At 35.7% G+C, this 18,858-nt stretch overlaps 1 protein-coding gene across 2 annotated transcripts in view; it reads left to right on the top strand.

The window, feature by feature from the left end:
• The window catches only part of FGD3 (FYVE, RhoGEF and PH domain containing 3), a 1,715,774-nt gene that overhangs the window by 979,013 nt on the left and 717,903 nt on the right, over nt 1–18,858 (top strand). The gene's annotated exons all lie outside the window — the stretch shown is intronic.

The raw sequence follows: 18,858 nt of genomic DNA, 5'->3' as shown, positions 1-18,858 counted from the left end.
GTAAGTAGGCTGACTGAAACAGGGTCAATATAAATCTATACCTGTGAAACAAAACAGCTGTGACCTTTTGAGACTCCACACCCGGAAACAAACCAACACACATCAATGGCATGAGAAGCAATCACACAGAGTTTCAGGTAATAATGTCAAAAACAAGACAAAAATAAAACAGTCGAGAGAAGAAGAGAGAGTGTGAGAGCAAAAGTAGTGAAAAAGTGTGATAGAAGAAAAGAAAATGTTTAGAGCATATACTTACGCTGGTACTTTTGAAATTAATAAGTGATACAGTAGACAATATAAAGAAAAAAAACTTTTGTAAGGTGTTCTTTGCTTTTCATCAGAGCAGCTTACATTCTGTTAAATACACCAACAGTATACCTTTTCATATTTTTAAATAAGAAGCATCTGCTTATTTTGCAATCTAAGAATTCAGAAACTTCTACAATTGCCAAGGAATAATGTGCATCCCTACAGATATAACAGTGTTATCATAAAAACCTCAAATATTTTAATATGTAACGGATCACCTAGCAAAGCAAGTACATGTTTAGTTCTGTTTTATAAATGAAATTGTTCCCAGCTCAGGTATCAACATAACTTGACTTTTAATATAATGATGAAGGTATATGTTGAATACTCCAACACTGCGCAATGGGAGGTAATACAGAAATGCTTCTTGGAGAAAATGGAGCAGCAAGAAAATGGAAAGATATGTCTGAATATATAAAGGTATCAGGCAGCACTGAAGCATTAAAAGTAGAAATAGACTTGAGAGGGTCTGGATGATTTCAGGAAAATATTAATGAGGAAACAAGACAGCTGGAAGCTTACATGTGAAGATGTCTTTTATCTTAGGAAATGGCCATATGAGATGGATCAGTAAATGGTGATTCTTTATTTGTGATATAATGCACCCAATAAAGTAGCACAAGATAGAAGAGTTTCTAATTTGAAATGCTGGAGACACAAGAATGATTCACGTTTTGGCAGTGTAGGAATGCACAACAAATATGGAGGCAGACAACTCAAGACTGAGATGTTTGGTAAAACGTCACCTTGGCCCTGGAAAGCACTGGGATTCCATGTAGACACATATGCAGTAGGGTGGAATAAGGAGGAACTAAGTACTGAAATGCTAGTGGCATTTGTACCAAAAATGGCCATAGCAAGGGAATGGTGAATGAGCTATATCAAATGAATAATGTTGTACAGGTTTGATATGTGTGGAGGATAGAAAACATATTTGTGATATTTAAATATGTATGTAATGTTCAAATATTGTTTAACTTTGTTAATGCAGCTCACAGACTCTGTATACATTTTATAGAATTGTTGAATGTCTTTATGTTCTTATTCATATTATTTTGTTTTGGAAAATCGAGTTATAATGATTAAAAAAAGTACAGTTGCATCTTGTTATTACTTACAGGGTTCTTTTTTATCGTAGCACATCTTAGTCTCCTCCATCTGATCTAGTATGGGTTTTTTAATTTTGATCCTTCTGCAACTGCAATTTTTCTTTTATTTTAGCAGGCTGCTGCAATCCACAATAGTAAAGTCTATGGACCATGTTCTAAAAGAATTTATGCCTGGTAGCATGCTACCCAAGCACTTAACCTAGCCTTGATTCTGAAAACAATGTGCTCAGTTCCTTAAAAGAATTGGGCTTTTAGTGTGATGGCACTTAGAATTTTTTCACTGGCATTGAACACCAATGGAAAAACTGTAATTAAGGGCATAGTCCACTATAGTTACTGGGTAATTTTGGTGGTGGAACAAGTTCAGCTGTATGTGGGCACCAGCACTTGGGCATTAGTTGTTTGTATGGCCTAAATACCTACAGTAGTGGTTTTCACATACAGATGGAGCCATGCTGCTGGTGTAAAGAGGCTGCTGGGGAGAGGTCAGGACCAAGCTCGGGTGTGGCAGTAGTCTCTTGGAGCCATCTCCTTTGTGTGCAGGGTACAGCTCCCAACTTCTTTTATTTCATAAAGTTTAGTTGTTCTTTTTTGGTGTAGCCCTACACATAGGCTCCATGTATTTACATTGATTAAAGTGTACACAGTATGGTTTGACTGTGTCATGTGTACATTCTGATTTCTGACATAAAGGTGGGGTTGTGGTGATAGCTTTGGGAACTTGTTGCTGCACCTGTATGTCAGCAGTTTACTGTAGGTAAGTTACTGTATTATTGATGACATACAGGTGGATCTGTGGGGTTTGGGTGCAATCAGAGGTCCTCAGAACTAAGTACTATGCTTATGCTTATTTAATACAATTCAATATGACAGAATGTTTTTGAATCCCATTAACTCTGTATGGTATGGTGGTCCCTGTTAGTACAGGAAATTTTAGTGTAACATCCAGATTCTTCTGTATAAGCTTCACCCTTGTGTAATGTCATAGAGTGTGAAGGCTAGGTTTGAAGAAGCATTGCAGAATAGTAGGGTGTCTGTGAGTCTTTCTGTCTGTCTGTGTGTATGTATGTGCTTTTTTAACTCAGGCATTATGTACGAAGCAGACCTCTTCTGAAAGGTCAAAATAAGTAAGTCAATTAATTAACAAACAAACCTACTGAAAAACTAAAATTGCACAACTTCAGAAACAACTTAAGTAACATTAATGACATTATTGTTTTTATTTTGGTACAGTACAACATTGCCACTTTGTTCTAATAAGCCTGTCCTAAAATAGTTTACTGTCTTATTTAAGAGGTAAGGATTTGTCTTATACCCTTTTGAAAGAATTACAAGATTAATGAGGGGCTTCAATAAAGCCTACACTTTTTTTTGGCATGATGCCTACACAGGTGCTAGCATTTTTAGATTCACTAAGTGCTGTTTAGGGGCGAGCATGCACACGCAAATAGGAAAACTTCTGTGGCATGCAGATGACCTCATAAGCAGGTGAATTTCATGCAAACGAGGCAGGTAGAGTGATCCAACATGCAGAAGGGCATCTGTTCAGACCCCATGTAGTGTACATGGAAACATTTTGTGTACAGAAGTCTAGACAGAGAAGAGGTGGTGTACAAGTGTAGAAATGTGGACATAAATCCCCTGAAAATGTAAGACCACATACACATATGAGCAAAACTATTAGTCTGTATGTCAGAAAGATTAAAAGTAATAAGTTAATATATTTTTTAATAATCTCAGCATGTTGGTGCTATACACCACAATGGGCAAACAAGCTTAACAGAAAAAATAGGCAAAAAAGGATGTTTATAGTATGTGACAGAAATGTATTATAGGAGCTTGCATGGACTCCCTACAGTGATACATTGCTGCTATTGCTAAGATGATAGGGCTATGAAGCATGTAGTTTCTAGGCTGTCAGGACGGATAAGTATGCAAATGAGGTGGGGCTATTGAATAGCAGAAAGGAGTAATTCTGTACGCATATCCCCTTTATGTAGGGTCTTACACCATGTTGATGTTTATACAGGATATGGCTGACATCGGGGGGGGGGGGTGTCTCCTCACTTCTAAGATCTTTTACACTTAGGTGCATGTGCTTGCATGGCACGATGCCTGGCTGAGCATGTTCTCAAAACCAGATGTATTCAATTAAACATTTTGACCTTTGTATAAGCTATGTTGTGTGGCACGGTGCTGTGTGCGGTGTCGTGCACTGAAACAGGGCCATTAAATGAAATTAATTATATTGTAGACAGGTTAATATTCTACAAAGTTAGTAAGAACTGAGCATGCAACAAAACTATTACATCTATCTTGAAATCTTCATACGTTACATTTCTGATGCTCACTTTATCCTATAAAAGTTCCAATTCCAGCAAGCAACAGACAAAAGACAAAGAACGAGTCTTTAATGAGATTTCAGTCCATCACAGTAAATTAAAATATAATACTTTCAAATTTAAAACTTCAGTTCCCTAAAATATTTCTACTCCTTAAATGCAATGAAACCTGATATTTCTTCATAGCTCACTTGCCTGTTTCTTCAGTGTTGCCGAAATCAAGCTTGCCTTCATAAGTGATTCTGACACATCCTGGTAATAATATGAATGAAGTATTTCATTTGAACTCATTCTGACCCATAGTGTTATAGATGAGTATAGTAAATAAAGTTGAGGACAGAACCATTGAAGCCCATTAGACAGGGAACCAATCAGTCTTCTGATAAAAGTATTTTACATTGAGAGCAAAGCCCCCATGCATCTCATTAACAGCTATGACTATCTCCACGGTTACCAGATCATAGATAAGTTATATATTCTTTCAACAAAAGTCCATTTGGTGTGTTAGTTCTGACCAAGATGGATTTGGCTGCTTCTTCTTTAATCAGATGCATGACCACAACTGAAAATGTCGTTGTAGGTTATCTCATTGGGAATGACAAATATGATAAAACATACTATGGTTTGTTATAGCAAACTGAAAGTGATTACTGTTCTCAAGTATAGCAGAGCCAGCAATACCACAAATAAAGGACAGTATTTTACAACTTCCTGTGGATGCAGTACTAAATGCAAGACATTTTCCAAATATCTGTATTACACCTGATAACCCACTGTCTCTAGATGCCACAAAAGTTTCAGAAGATAGTCGATTTTTAAACCTTTGAATACGTCTGTTGTAGAAATATTTACTTGTTTGCACCTGTTTTCAAGGAATTTGAATCTCTGAGAAATAATGGTACTCTACCCAGTAATAAATATAGGCAAAGTATTATGTTTGACAATTCCTTATTGTTATGTGCAATAACGTTATGTGTTTATAAATGCAGCTATATTTTTATTTTCATAATTACGTAATTTGGTTAGCACTTAGACAAATTTAACATTCTGGTGTTTACAGGCATTAAGATGGCCTACTGGTGTAACCTGATTCCAAAGACCACACCAAGAGGCTATATATGTATGAGGCTCTATAGCGTTGGCTGTGTGTATGTTTGCCTACTACTTTCTGATCCTATTCCATTGTGTGCTGTTTTGGTATTCTTCAGTCTCATCTGATCTCACTCATTTAGAGAAGTGACTGAGAAATATATCTTAAAACACCCCATAATTTTGCAGAATGTCTCTGATTTTTGCCTCATATTTTTGCCCTGTCCCTCATAAAAGCTTTGATTTTAAGGTAAATTAGTGAGGAATATTGACAGTCAGTAATACCAGACATTAGAGTTTCATACATCTTACTTTTCATAAAATGAATGTTGACACAAAACATGTTAACATTTTAAGTTACTTTAGACTAATATTTATAATTTCTTCTTGGTGTTGTCTCTTTGTCCCCCTCCTCCTATTATTTTTGGCTTTTTCCAGAATTCATGACCAAAGAAGTTGAGAAGAATGCTTAGAAACCTTTAAGATACCCAGAAATATATTAAACACTTAACTAGGAAAGCTGCTACTGCCTCAGATGTCTTGGTCTTTACTTAGGAGTTAGGAATCACAACTCTTCACAGAACCAGTCATCTTTAATTTATACTGAACCACACAAAACTGCCATTCACCACCAAGTAATATGATAAAAACGGGAGCCATGAAGGTGAAATACACACCCTTTTAATAACCAAGTTTAATGCTGTCATCCAGGTAAAACAGACTTCTTCAGAACAAATCAATAATTCAGTTAATACCATTATTTATACAGAAAGACAGTTCATTCCATTGGCTAATTAATTAATTGAATAGAGCAATTTAATGCAAAAGTTTTAATAAAAATTCTTATAAAAAATACTAACTCCTAGCACATACATCTATTATAACACTAAAAACAAATGTAATAATTACCTATAATGTGAAAAGTCAACCAAACATTATCATCTAAAAAAATAAAGCTTTTAATTTTAAAACACTACTAAATGATACCATATCATTCAATCCCCACCCCCCCCCCAGTTGTATTAGTTGCCAATTGCCATTTTAGTTTTTTTGTTCTAACACATCATTCTGAGGACCACCCCTGATGTCTTCTGTTATATGCTCTGTGAAATAAAACTTGAACTTATGGTTTTCATGTACAAAAAAATGCATGAAAAGTGTGTTATGTTCATCTTTGTTCTTATTATCATATAGTTGTTTATACATCCTAGCCTTTAATGGTTGCATAGTTTTACCTCTATAAAAACTGGGACAACACTGGCACTGTGCCACATATACTATCTCTTTGCTAAAACAATAATATTTTTGTTGTAAAAATACTTGCCCATAACCTTGTAGTATAAAAAGCAGAGCCTTCAACTATGGAGCTGCATTGATTGCAGTGCCTACATTTGTTCATACCCACCATTCTGATTATTGCAGCAGAATTTTCAATCAGCATCTTAAAACAAATGTATTTCTTAAAAACAAATTTTGGACGTGAACCAAAAATGTCTAAATGTTTGTCTTTTTGGCTTTTCCCGGTTAGGGGTCGCCACAGCAGAACTCCAGTCCGCTAATGATTGGCAGTAGATTTTTTTTTTATGGTGCCGAGTTGCCAGCCCGACGCCCAACCTTCAATGAAGGCAAAACCAAAAACATCTAAATAATCTTTGTTAATGGCAAAAATAGATCAATTTATGTTAACAATCATCCTAATGTCTTGAAAGCCTAAATTGTAAGTAAAAATACAAGCTCTTTCATATCCGTTTTGGTTAGTTAACTCTCGATTCATATTGTTCAATAAATTGCCCCATCTAACAGTGGAAGAAACAAACCTCTGTCTCTTATCATTTTAACTTCATTCAAGATTGGAACAATGAAACTGCTTGGATATCCATGAAGTTCAAACATGGAAGAAAGTTTCAAACATTTTTTTATTAAACATCTCTTCTTGTGAAATCATTTGAGACAGTCTCACCAGTTGGCCCTACTCTATTGATTTCTTCTGTTGCATAGGATGCCAACTACTAAAATTTAGCTGGAAGTTGGAATATGACTATTTCCTACACATATTACATTCAAACCTATTCAGTTCTCTAGTTTTATAAATAGTGATATCCAAGTAGCTAATCTGGGCATAAGCCCAGTCCATGGTAAATCTTAGAAAATCAGTCGTCAAATTATTGAAAAAAAATCTCTAATTTCCCTACACTGTCAGTCCAAAACAATGCTATATCATCCAGGAAGTGGCTGTATAATGACCAGTAATTGTTGTATGGGAGGAAAAACAAACTTTTCCTCCCAATAAGCTATAACTATAACGGCAAAACCAGAGGTGCAAGCTGTGCCCGTAGCATCCCCTGTCTGTTGACTGAATAATTGACCTTCAAAATAAATAAATTTATTATCAAGAACTGTACCCATTAAAGTCTGGACTGTTTTGATTTGACAGTGGTCAGTCTTAGTGTTACCACACAAAAATTAGTAAAACCATATAAGTCCAACTTTGTGTGGAGTGGCTGAGTACAGATCCTTAATGGGCCAGATTCAGTAAAGCCTGCAGTAAGTGTACAATAAGTGTACATGGTATGTATTCAAGAATATTTTTATCACATTTTTTGTGCTTGCTAGTCACTCAGAAAGATTACACTAAGTGTACATGTAGTCTACACTTTGTGGTAACATTTATTAATTCCTATCAATATTTAAACCTGCAAGAATATTATTAGGAAAACTAAAATTAGAAGGAAGAAGGTGTGAGTTATGTCTGTGTTGTCTGTTCACTCAGAACAGTGTGCACTTAGTGTAGGCATTATTGAATCCCAGGTAACATCTATTGTTATAAACACAATATTCTTATGAAATAAAGAATTTGAGATCCCACCCAGAAAATCCCATAAATCTTTAAACAATTATGTAATATTATTAATAACACCCTTCAGTTGGTTATCTAAGAATTTAGCTATTGTCTAAGTTTTAGAGGCTTTTGCATCCTCAGTAGGTCGTAAGGGGGAATCTATTACATTTTTATGGATCTTGTGTATACCCTATCTGGTGGGGGTTCTAGGATTAGGTATGGTGAGAAATTCAAGTTCAGCGCTTAAAATATTACCATTCAAAACCAATTCCTGTAAGAGGGAATTAACCATATTACAAAAAATGTTTCTCTGATTAATAGACACCTTTTCATATGTATCATTAAATACTATTTCCAGCATCTTACAAACATAATGATAGGAATTCGGTACCACAAGACCTCCATCCTTATCTGGTTTCATTAATCTTAATTTATGATTATTAATAATATTTTTAATAGCTTCCATTCATCAGGTAACAAGTTCCTGGTATACAAAGTGTTATTGTTATTGAGGACCTGTCTAATGTCATGCTCATACATCCTTTCAAATAAAGAAACCATTGAAAAGAAGAGGGGCGGGGATTAAACGTACTAGGTTTTTTACATACAGTAGTTTGACCAACTCTCTGTATTACATTTTGTGAAAAATACATAGCCAAGTTTAATTTACGTGTGTACAAATTCAAATCAAAGTGTCACATACTCTAGCCCTTCTAGTTGAAACAAAGGTAAGTCCTTTTTATAAAAGATTTGCTTATTGTTCATTAACATCAACATCGCTATAATTATAAACTTTAAAATGCTTTTGAATGCTCATGACAATAGTAAGTCTTTCAATTATCGGTAATGTCCCCTTTGATTCCTTTTCCTCCCCTTCTGGGTCTGGAAGCCCTGTTCCAGTTGTTCTGTTTTAATCCTTGGTTTGATGATGAAGACTGATACATTCTTACTTGATTCATTAATATTTCCAATCTGCAGGTGGAGGATATTCCAAAGGGAGTACCCCTTCAAAATGGACATTATGATTTTCATAATTATCATCAGTGACATCAGAGGGTTCTTTGTTAATGGTAGTAAATCTTGTAATGTTGGATCGATAGAATGACTCATTTGATCCAGAAAACTTAACTGAAGGTGGATAGGGAAATGCCTTGCCATTCTCATAATCAGTTTTATCTCTTTGCAATTTTTTTAAGTGTGTTATTTTTCACCTCATTAGCTAAGTCCTCAACTTTATTAAACACTTCCCTGTACTCATTGTACTTAATCAGTTGTTAAGATTTTGTTGAAAGCCACAATCTCACTATTCAACACATCCATTTGTTTAACATTAATTTTAATCAGTACCTCCATAAGTTCCCCTCCTTGTTAATTAAACAACTGCAAGAGTTACTGGTGTAGGGTAGAACCCTCCACTAAACCGGTTGGGTACTTCCAATACCTGAGGCCCTTCGGCACTAAATTATGCCGAATACATTCTTTAAAATAACTATTTTCGAGTTGCAACTTTGTAAATTTAGTTAACTTCCCCTGAAAACTTGACAGCTTCTGGTTGAATGATCCTAACATCTCTCCATTAGTCAGAAAACCAAAACTCCAGTCTGTGCTGGTATTTAGCCAATCATGTAAAGACCCACTAAAAGGAAAGTTGATGACTCAGTTACCTGGTTACCAATGGTCATCACGACCAGAGAACTCGATGCCTGATTGGATTCAGTACTACTACTCAATGGAATACATTTCTGAGCTGGGGGTCAAACTTGAATCCACAAACTGGGAATTGCACTGAGAATTGAACAGAATTTAACTAGCATTGTCTTGCAATTCTCAGTGGATGCCAAAAAATCATTCACCAGATGTGCAACACCATTGGCATCATTAGCAGCAGCTGACATAGTCTGAACATACAGTAAACTAGGAACCACACAAAACTACTACTGACAACCAAGTAAAATAATAAAAATGACAGCCATGAAGGTGAAATACACATCATTTTAATAACCAAGTTTAGTGCTTTTGTCCAGGGGATTGAATAATATGATATCAATTAGTAGTGTTTTAAAATTAAAAGCTTTAATTTTGGTTGACTTTTCACATTATAGGTAATTATTACATTTGTTTTTAGTTTTATACTAGATGTATGTGCTCAGAGTTAGTATTTTTTACAAGAAGGTTTCACCTTCATGGCTTCAGTTTTTATTAATTTAATTTCTTCTGATTGAATGCACTTCCAAGGATTTCATGTTTATGAGCTGTTTATAGTACATACCTATCCTTCACTGTTCTTTAATAATAATCTCTAAAAGTTTTGATACATTTCTTGATGTACAGCCTAACAGATACAGAGATATTTGCTGTTTTCCAGTATAAACATGGACTTTTGTTATCTAACAGCAGATGAATAAACTGTAGCAGAACTTACTCGTTAAATTTCCTAAAGCACTGCCTTTTCTTGCCTCATTTTTCTCCAGGTCATTTCTGTATAACACAGAAATAGGACTGTACATAGTTTTATTAACAGCACCACCTTCAAATGTACTGTGTCCTGTTGATGGAAATAATTAACTTATTCATTCTTAAAGTGATAAAGTCAGATGCTTAAGATCAGCAACTTAATGTTGTAAAGTGAGGGCTGAACTCCCAGAGATTCAAGTGATTAGATGTATCTTTTAGTTGCTCTGATAGAATTGTATCATTTGATGTATTTTGTACAGTTAGACTTAACTAAACGAGACTGTTAGTGTACCTAATTACCATGGGTGGAGTTTGCTTGCAAGTTTTTGGAAAAATGAAAGAAGAAATGACAACAGAAAAAGATAGGCAAAATGCAGTCAGCAGCATTGATGCAACCCAATTGAAGTATGATGTTGATAAGAAAAAAATATTTATATTTGGGCAAAACATGTCGGGATTGCTTTAGGTGTTGTCATGCATGAACTATGACAACTTTCCAGGATGTTAACTGGGTATACAAGACACATCAAAAAAGTCTGTCTGTGAATTTTTGAGAGAGCACTATGATATCCTCATGCCTTTAAATTTTTGGACCTCCAAACTCTAGAACTATTGCAGAGGCAGTTCGATCAGATTTCTCTCATAGCTTATTTCAGTCACTTAGCAAAAATACAAATACCATATGCACATCTGAACACAGCCTGCTTCCATTGGGAGTCATCTGTGCTGCAAGCTGGTGACCTTAATGTCCACTATGCCTGCAGCTCATAGTTGGAATCTCTTAACCATTAGTGACACCATTATAAGACATACAGACACAACCCATACCAGTTGGCTTATGACTGTCTGGCAGTTAGTTGCATCTCTGGTGCAAGGATTAGGGATGTCACTAGGGTCCTTAAATCCCTGTACCAACCCAGATACAGTTATGACCTTGAAGATGCCTGTGTGGGGGTAAATAATCTTAGGTGTTCCACCCTGTGGGAGATGCAAAGAGACATTTTGGACTCTCTGCTTGTGTCTTCAATGAGGGCAATTACCTGACATTGAGCAGCATTCAAGCCTCAGCAAAAATAATGCCTAAATTCAATGATAAAATAATTAATTTCACTAATTGGTTAGTAAATTGGTATAATTCTAGGGAGAGCCAGTATGGAGATCCAGTATGTTTTTTGAATGGGATGAAATGATCAGTGGATCCACTTGCCTTGTGTGAGATAGCCTGCATCTTTTGCCATTTGTTTTTCACATAATGGCTAAAAAAATTGCTTACCCTCATAGTGCCTTTGTAGGCAGAGTTCAGCTGATGGATATCCGAACATAGTAAACTCCAGTCTGAATAATATCAAGGTAGCACTGCTGAATGACAGAAGCTTAAACAAAAAAATCTCTGAATTTGATGCCCTCCTTAACCTCTGTAATCACAAAAAAAGGCTCCTGGCCATCATTAAAAGATGTCCTTTCATCATTATAAAAGGGATTTACAATTGATCAGTAAGTCTCTCAAACTTAACATTAGAAAAAGTAAAGCCACAATAAATGTAGGGTTGCAACTAATTCAATAGATGACAATAGGGCCTATGAAGTAACTTACAATTCTGTACTGAACCTATATCAAATGACACCTCCTTCTTTGGCCACCCCCAATAAATTGCTAATATTCTTGAGGGCAAATTAACTTCCAACTTTACTCCATCCATTCTTCCCTGTCTCCTTTCCATTAACCCTCAGAATTTCCCTCTTGAGATTAATTTGGGCCAAGTACTTTTAGAATTAAAAACACTACTTCCATGAGTACTGACTATCCCTTGATGTCTGCTGAGAAATACAAAGTACCTCTTACCAAAACCCCTTAATCAACTCTTTAACTTGATTCTCTTCACTGATTATGTCCCTGGGGATCAGGGAATGGTAGTTGTGGTGCCCTTGTATGAAGGTTGTCCCTCTACCCAACTTGGGAATCACATGCCTATTCATCTCACTAGAGTTATTTGCAAGGTTTTACAACATATTATAGTTGAGCAGATAGACAATGATATAGTTATCCTTATATTCCTTGATGCACATCAGTTCAGCTTTGCAAAAGGAATAAGTCAGCAAGCAAAGGAGAGTAGTTCTGCTGAAAGTGAATTCCTCCTCAAGTCTTGGTTAGTACCTTCATGAAGTGGACTCTGTTTTTCATAAAATTTTACCAAGACGACACTGATATGTAGACTGTATTTATATAGCATATATCATGGACAGAAGTAGGTCAAAAATTAAAAAAGATAGCTGGATCACAAGACCCAGGATAAAAAAGTGTCTAATCTTGGTAGGTGCACTGGTGCCAGGACTGGAAGAAATGACAGTGTATAGTCCTCAAAATATGGAAATATCCCTAGAATGGGGCCAGGCCCAGGGGGAGAATCCCCCCCCCCCCATTGTAGAAGAAGTAGCATTCCACAAAAATCACAAAAACTGATAGGCCAAAGAAGAGCCATAAAGATGATAAAGTGGACTATTGAGGATAAGAAAGAAATTATGTATTGTTACTATTATGCAAAAATCCCAAAATTTCCAGACACAATATATACAAAAAGTTAAGAGAGAAATTAGAGGATAGAAAAAAAAACTTCCACAAGAAAAACTGTCAGAAGCTTCAAATAAAAATGTGTGGTCATTAATACAACAGATTTGTGAAAAACAGTATATAGACCAAGAAACTTTGATCTATTTGAGAAAAAAAAAGCATCTGAGGAAGTGCAAAAAATATAAACAACAAAACCTAGATATTTTTGAAAAGTATAAAAAAGAAATATGGGCATGGGAAATTAAGAGAGATTTGATATGGTGCAATATTTATGCAAATGCAAAAGCCACATTAATCAACATAAAGAAGGCAGCCCCAAAGATATTCAAAGAGAAATAAAGGCAAAAGCAACTAGCCATGGAACATTTCACAATGAAAAAAAAAATATCGCAAAGAGGAAATGTAGAAAAGAAGATTAGTAAAGCAGAATTTAAAAAAACAATAGAAAATAAAGTTATAGAGTGCCTGCGAAGTGAAGGATTTGGTGTAGAAGGTCTAACACAGGTTACATAACAGCATGATGGAGTGAGTCCCCAAAGTAAGGAGAAACAGGAAGATCAGGAGACATCTGAAGAAGAAATATGGACATGGGAAAGAAAAAGAGATTTAATATGGTGTAAAATCTATGCAAAGGAGAAAGCAAAACTAATCAATACAAAAATAGCAGCACCACAGATATTTGAAGGTAAATACAGGCAAAGGAATCTGGACATGGAAAACTTTACAATACAAGAAATAAGAAGACAAAGAGGAAAAGTAGAAAATGAGATTAGTAATGGAGAAGTTAAAGAAATAGAAACTGAGGTTATGGAGTACCTCCAAAGTGAAGGTTTCAGTGTAGAAAATTTAATTCAGAAAGCACCACAACAGGATAGAGCAATGGACCTCCAAATTAAGGGGAAAACAGTGGAATGGGAAGCAATTTGTTGGGTTGCATATGAAGATATTTTGCAGCCTTCCACAGGAAACAAGTATAAATGTTCAGTTGAAGCTGGACAGCAAGGGAAGGAATAGGAAACTGTGGAATCTCTGACACAGTCAGTGTTGAGGAGTGATAGGCCAGTGAGTTCCCATATAACAGAGCAATGGATGGAACAGGATGAAACTAAAGAGAATGTGCCACAAGAAGATGCAATAGAACTCTCTATGGAATGCCTGCAGGAAATGGAAAACAAAAAATGTGCCCTCAGTCTAGAAGAAAACGAGCAAAGAGAAGAGTTGCTTGATTTAATAGAGATAGATAGACATATTAAGATTAATGAAAGAAATAGACTGGAGAAGGACAATAAAAAACAAAAAGTCAGAAGTTTGATAAAACAAATGAACATAGTAATTAGGACTGTCCATAGAGATCCATGTGATATAACAGAAGTAAACATGATATATTACTATGCAGCTAAATTAATAACTGATAAGAGTTCTACCACAACAACACAGTAGTGAGGGAAAGGAAGGGAAGAAATTGAATACCATCATGGAAGTACCAAATAGAGAAAACTATAAAGCAATTAAGACAAGAAGTGTCACTATTAGTATAGAAGAGGGAACAGATCAACAAAAATACTTAGACAGATAGATGTGATAAAAACAATGCACAGTATTAGAACAGATCAGGATCTATCATGCACTATCGTAAATAACAAGCTAAAAATCTCAGCACATGTGGAAAAACGTAGAAGATATGCAGATAAATATGAAGGAAGAGTACAAAATAAACAATTTATTGATGACCCAAAAAAGTTTTTTGGAGAATTGGGAAACAAGGTAAAAAGAATTGAAAAAAACACCCAAAAAATAACATATAGATACATTTTGGAGAAGTATCTATGACAATCCTGTGAAACATAACAAAGATGTTAAATGGATAGAAGAAGTAAAAGAAAGAATAAGAAGTTTAAAGGTACAGTGTAGGAAATGGGATGAAGTAACAGCCAGAGAGAGTGAAACAAAGTTAAGAAAAGCCTCTAATTATAAAACCCAAGGCCCATATGCAGTACCTAACTTCTGGTTAAAAGTATTAACATCTTTGCATGAAGATTTAGCCATGAGTAAGAACTATTCATATGCGCACCCTTAACAGACAGCAATCTAGCTAACAATAGGAAAACCAATGCTCCTACTTAAGAGTGAACCTGCAAGCTACCCTAAAAATTATAGACCAGTAACTTGCCTTCAAATAATGTATAAATTATACACTGGAATTGATGCTGACAGAGTTTATAGTCATTTAGAAGAAAACTCAATTATGTCAATAAAAGAAAAGGGCAATAAAAGAAAGTCATATGGAACAAATGATCATTTGTTGTTAAATGATGTCATAGTGGAGAACTGTAAAAAGGGGAAGAATTTAAGTATGGCATGGATTGACTTCAATAAAGCATTTGATAGTATCCCACATTCATGGATAAAAGAGTGCGTACAAATGTACAAGATACACCCTATACTGATTAACTACATTACAGTGACCATGAAACAGTGTCAGACCACTTTGCAATTAAGCCATGATAAAGGACAAAGTGTTATTCCAGGTATAAAAATTCAAAGGGGAATATTCCAGGGTGACTTTCTGTCACCACTGCTATTCTGCTTTGCCCTTAACCCATTAAGCTGTCTTCTTAACAGTTTAGACCATGGCTATAATTTGGCTCCTAGAAAACAACAAAGTATAAAGACTTCTCATCTTCTCTTTGTAGATGATTTAAAACTGTATAGCTTATCAGATGAGAAACTGAAAGCACAACTGCAAGTTGTCAAAAGTTTTTCAGATGATATAAGAATGTCATTTGATCTTGATAAATTCGCAAAAGCAACCTTTAAAGCAGAAAAACTGCATCACCAAGAAAACATCAGTTTGGGACAAGAATGTGACACAAAAGAACTAGAGCAAGGAGGAGTGTGTAAATATTTGATAACTGATGAAGGATCAACAATAAAACATGAACAAATGTGAATAAAACTTAGTAAGGAATACTTTAGAAGACTTAAATTAATCCCGAAAACAGCATTGACATCTAGGAACAAAATCCAAGCTATAAACCAATTTGCTCTTCCTGTCCTAACTTACAGTTTTCGAGTGATAGCCTGGCCCCAAAACGTGTTAGACAGATTAGAAAGGAAAACAAGAAGGATGCTTCATGCTCACCAAATGATTTATAAAAAAACAGTGCATACCAACATTATATATTCCATTCTGAAGTAGGGATGGGCCTCCTTGAAACTGATTAGATGTATAGATCTGCAGCCGTGGGACTCCACACATATCTGCTGACCTCACAAGACCCAAATGTAGTGAACGGTTTGAAGCATGAGGAAAATAAATCTAAGATGATTTCCCTGCTTAGTCTAGCCGAAGCATATTGGTGTCAAGCAGGAATTTAAATCAAACCACAAGTAGATAAAAATCAGGCAGCAACTGAATGTGCCAAAAAACAAAATAAAGAATATAAGGTGAAGGACCAGATGAGAAGGCAAGGAATGTAGAAAATGCATAAATATAGTTGCTAGTATAGAAAACATCTGCAAGAACCTCATGGTGATCAGGAACGAATGCAGGAATCATTAAGGAGAGGCGAATTCAAACCAAGAGATGAAAGGTTAATATTGGTGTCACAAGATAGTGGGCTACAGCCACATTGGTTTACAAAGTCCATTCAACATGTGGGAGAAACAGACAAATGCAGGTTTTGTAAAACAGAATTAGAAACAGTCGCATACCTTGTTGCTGGTTGTGACATACTAATGCAGAATGTATGCTGAAAGGCACAATAATGTGGCAAGATTGTTGCCCTGGAGATTGTGCAAACATTATGGTATCGAAGTGGTTGAAAAACACTGGAAACATGAGCCCCAAAACATCATAGAAAATAATGAAGTCTACATCACATGAGATCATCCATTACCAACAGTTCAAAATATAGATGCTAGAAAATCAGCTCTAGTAGTCCATGAAAAGAAGACAAAAGTAGCATTGCTCATTGAAATCACCACACCCAGTGACTAGAGTGTATTGTATGCAGAGAGACACAAAGTCATAAAATATCAGGATTTGCAGGCAGAAATGAGAGCAATCTGGAAGAAAGATACCCAGATAGTTCCAATAGTAGTAGGAGCAACGGGTCTTACAAAAAAAGAATCTACAGTCATATTTAGATATGTTACCAGTACATGTAACTCTATACGAATTACAGAAGGAGTCATTATTGTGGGTGCTGCAAAGAGCACTTCTGGCTGACATCAAAAATTTAAACAATACTAATTTCACGAACTTTAATCGTACTTTGACTTAGGAATGGGGTCCACTTCTGTCATGGTATTAGAAACCCAAAAGACTGGGAGAAATTAAAAAAAGGAAGATTACATCTGCTCATCTTGGTTGAGTTTTATGAAAGGATTACTGAGGACATGAATAAGGAACATACAATCCACTCTGTGTATTTGACCTTGCCAAGGCCTTTGACACTGTCCCTTATGCTGAGATTATTGGCAAATTGTCACTACTCAGTATTAACCCATACACAGTTAATTGGATTTGTAATTGGCAATCTGGCAGAACCCATGCTGTTAATGTTGGTGGGTATTTGCTTTAGATAGAAAAATGTCATTAGTGGTGTCCTACAAGGCTCTGTCCTGGGTCTCTTCCTCTTTGGTATATATCTCTGTGACATAAAAGCCTACATCAGGGCACTTTGGCTAACCAAGTTTGCTGATGTCTTACAGATTGCCGCTGTCCATAAGGAACATAGGCACTACCATCAGGGCTGGATTTGTGAGTGCCTTGTAGATCAGGCATAGGTCACCCCTTAATAATAGATAGGAGACAGAGTAAAGGGATAGGCTTTTAGTCTGTCTGCATAGTTCATGTTATTTACACCCTGTATTTTCTTTGTGAGGAACCTCTGAGGTCACTCTAGCTGCCATCAGTGCCTAGTCAAGTACATGCCAAATGGTGCACTATACTGTTTTTGGTCTAATGAGGGCTGAGCACAGGTGGACTATAATCTCCTTGGATTTGGATGCCATAACTTTACTTATAAATTGTTCCATATAAAAGGATTTCCTCAGCACTGCCAGCTGTAGACGTAGTAAAGGGATAGGGCTTTTAGTCTATCTGCATAGCTCATGCTGTTTACACCCTGTATGTTCTTTCTGAGGAACCTCTGAGGTCACTCCAGTTGCTGTAAGTGCCTAGTCAAGTACACGCCAAATGGTGCACTGTATTCGATTATTGGTCTAATGAGGGCTGAGTCCAGTGAGACTATAATTTCCTTGGATTTGGATGCCATACCTTTACTTATAAGTTGTGCCATATAAAAGGATTTTCCCACTATTGTGGACACATGGCAGTCAAAGTTCAGGCTACTATATATTTGTGTAAAAAAACAAAAAAAACATCCAGGAGGATATCACTAACAAAGCAGAAAAACGTTTATTGAAACTTTAAATGTTTTCGTCTAATATATGCTTAGACTTCACCAGAGTGAAGTGAAAAACAAAACCAATATTTTACATTATATATATATATATAAATATATATATATATATATATATATATATATATATATATATATATATATATATATATATATTCCACCTACCAATAAAGAAACCACATTAATGTGAATAATTGACAATTAAAACCTTTAAATGGTACTCTCCTTAAAAATACCAAATACAATGAATAATGCATAAAAAAACGCATAACACAGTAGAGAACAGACAGTAATATGATGAGAAACAGCATTGGTGTTTTTCTTTCTTCTAATGTCATAGTAATGTTCTTGTAACCTATCTGTTTTTCCTACATAACAAACATGACAGGAGTCACATGAAGCCAGATAAACAGCATAAGCGGTATTACAGTTGACCTTCCCAAGACATGATATAGTTCTTTTGTAATCCTGGATCACTACATAATTGGTTATCCATTTGATGACAAAGGGACTGTGCCCAGATTTGTGAGTTTATTTATAATACCTGAATGGGGAATTGTCTCAAATGTGTCAAAAAGGTAGGTGGTATGTACTGTTTTACCCTCATCCATGGCCTTAGTGACTTTCTCAAAGAAATCCATCAGATTCAATAGGCATGACCTGCCCTTGACAAAGCCAAATTGGGTCAGGTTCAGTGTTTGGAGGTCGCCTATGTCTT

The sequence above is a fragment of the Protopterus annectens genome, chromosome 7.part0, assembly GCF_019279795.1.
Source record: "Protopterus annectens isolate FY-2018-M chromosome 7.part0, PAN1.0, whole genome shotgun sequence".
Lineage (NCBI taxonomy): Eukaryota > Metazoa > Chordata > Ceratodontiformes > Protopteridae > Protopterus > Protopterus annectens.
The sequence above is the reverse complement of the archived record's forward strand: the minus strand, read 5'-3'. Positions and strand labels throughout refer to the sequence as shown.